This window comes from Arachis ipaensis, chromosome B05, assembly GCF_000816755.2.
Source record: "Arachis ipaensis cultivar K30076 chromosome B05, Araip1.1, whole genome shotgun sequence".
NCBI lineage: Eukaryota > Viridiplantae > Streptophyta > Magnoliopsida > Fabales > Fabaceae > Arachis > Arachis ipaensis.
This window is the reverse complement of record NC_029789.2, coordinates 8637591-8640252: the sequence shown is the minus strand read 5'-3', so window position 1 is coordinate 8640252 and position 2662 is coordinate 8637591. Positions and strand designations below refer to the sequence as shown.

Sequence of the window (2662 nt, the reverse complement as noted above, 5' to 3'; positions counted from 1 at the left end):
GAGTTCCAAATGCAATATAATCTCCAGAGTTGAAGATGTTTTGACAGAGTTGTCGGCTCTCCAGATAGAATTAGGGTGCAGCAGTGGCAAGTGTTCTTGGGGCAGCACCAAGCAAGTGAGCTAACACAGGAATCAACAAAAGTGAATACAGGCTAACATAGGAAAACAATAATTATGATAAGAAACAAACTAATAGGGCACCTTTGACAAAGCAATGACATCTGTCTGGTGAACTGGATTTGAAAAACCTGCAAGTAGAAGGATTATAAACTAAAGAAAATCTAAAGAGCCAGCACTTTTATTAAAATTTAGTCAGCATTTAACCAGTACAAAAAAATGAATAATCTCACATCATTAGATATAATTTCACACCATTAAAAATACTAATAATAACTAATTAATTACTACAAATACTTCTCATTAAAAATTTGAAATTTGGGGCACTGGCCCCTTCCTTAATACGAGGCTCCGCCTCTGCATATAGTATATTAAGATTTTGCTAGAATTTTGCCCGTTAATCTTTCTCAATAGTAAATAGTATTTGTTAATCAAATGATTTTGCGGGGTTGATTTAGTATTTGATTCCTCGTTCAATTAGCAGTTTGCAGACAAAATACATTTCAGAATAAGACGTGCTTGTTTCCTATTTTATTTTATGCATTCTTTCTGCTGAGTGAGGAATTATTATTAGGTGAAAAATGATATAAAACCAGAACAAACCATGACTTATGAGTTAATACTTAAAAATTAAAACTTAATGTGCTGCTTTAATTTAGCACCACAATTTATTATCCATTTTTTTATTAATAGTAGTTTGGTATATGTGGACTTATTGAGGAATATAATGGGGTAAATTAAGCGCAACTAACGGTTAAGATGAAGGCGTGATAGTGATGACAAGGTCCATTCACGTGCGTTCTTCGATTTGTATATATCCATTTCGCTTTCACTACTTTCCTCCCTTCATCACATTCACTATTTCCTGTTGTGTGTGTGTGAGAGAGAGATGGATCCTCCTCCTTCACAATCCATTGATATTTCCCAAGGCGGCGGGGATGATACTCAAGACAAGCTCATCAATGACTGGTCAGTACTCCTTCCTAAACATTTCATTTTGGTTTTCTATGTTCCATTAATAATTCTGTTGATGATGCAGTTGCTCTTGCTGCTATGACTGTACTCAGGGCTGCTTTGATTACCTCTGCTGTAACTTGTGTTGAACTCATCATGTAATTATCTATGCCCTTATGAGAACATGGAAAAGATTTTTTAAAGTGAGAAATCATCGAATTTGTAGTTTCTATAGTATATGATCTCGGAAAAATTTAAAATGTACTGGTACATTAGTATTATAGTAATTTTTAACGGTTGATTTTAATTATAAAAAATATATGTAATATATATAATTAAGATCAAATGTTAAAATTTACTGAAATATTAGTGTATTGGTAGACTTAAAAACTTTCTTATGATGTTTACTATTTTAATTTAAGAGTCATTCAAATGAAAGGAAAAAGCACTGCATGTTCTTGACACATTCCTCTGCTCTTCCAAGCTGTATTTTCCGTATCATTCTTTTTGCCCTTTAATTTCCTACTAGTTACATATATGCCTTTTGCTTATTATTGATTGTTAAAGAAGATGAACAGAATAAATTAGTAGTGTTTTTCACTTTAATGTTGAAGCATCGCTTCAATTATTTGCAATAAGTTGCAACCACGATCTGAGTTTCTTATTACTTGGTTGCAACTTGCAAAAATGGAGATGAATCGTGATCAAAGGTTGGGGTGTGCAAGATTGATTTCTTCCGATATTGCGCATCGCCCAATGTGGTGGATACATATGGAATCAGCAATTATTCAAAGACATTAGATTATGTTATTATGTTATGGCTTTTCAGTTAACTGTCAATGTGTTTTCTGGGTACAACTAGGGTCGGTTCAACTGAAAAAACAATTGATAAACAAATCATTTCCATGACAACTACAAAATAATTCATTTAAATATGTCAAATTATTTTTTTATTATCATCTTCCACAAAAGAATATTCATCGTAAATATTTTTTCTCTGTTAAATTTCTCCTATTTTTTTTTGTTATACTACTTATACACCTAATCATCTATACTATAAGATTCTTAAATCTCATCTCAGATTTAACTAGAATTTAAATTTGGTATAATATCCAAGCCTTAATTGCTATTCCTTCCATCCTAACTCGGTAATTCCAACTAAAAAGATTGCTACTCTACTTGCCAGCAGGTGCAATAGAGTTCAAATTCTAGCTATGTCTACGAATAGTTATATGGAACTCATGAAAAAGAGAAATGTGTGTTAAAATATAATTTGGCAAAAAAAAAAAGAAAAAAGAAAAAAAAGCAAAACTACGTTATATAATGTTTAGTTTTTTATTAGTTGAAGCCTGACCATTCTAAATAATATGTACCACATCTATAAAATAAATTCGGTAGTTACTTTTGTGATAACGTTTTCATGTTAAAATGATATTATGAATTGTTAGATGGTTTAATATATTTGATTGAATAAATTTGATTAAATTATCTAATAATTTACAATATTATTTTTATATAAATGCATCTTTATGCAAATAATCACTAATAAATTAATAAAAAAAAGCCAAAATATGACTTCATACTCATTTTA

General features: G+C 30.6%; 1 long non-coding RNA gene across 1 annotated transcript; it reads left to right on the top strand.

The window, feature by feature from the left end:
- On the top strand, positions 855-1813 carry LOC107641674. Its single transcript, XR_001620395.2, has 2 exons — positions 855-1086; positions 1157-1813. It is a non-coding gene; the product is annotated as an uncharacterized LOC107641674 (long non-coding RNA).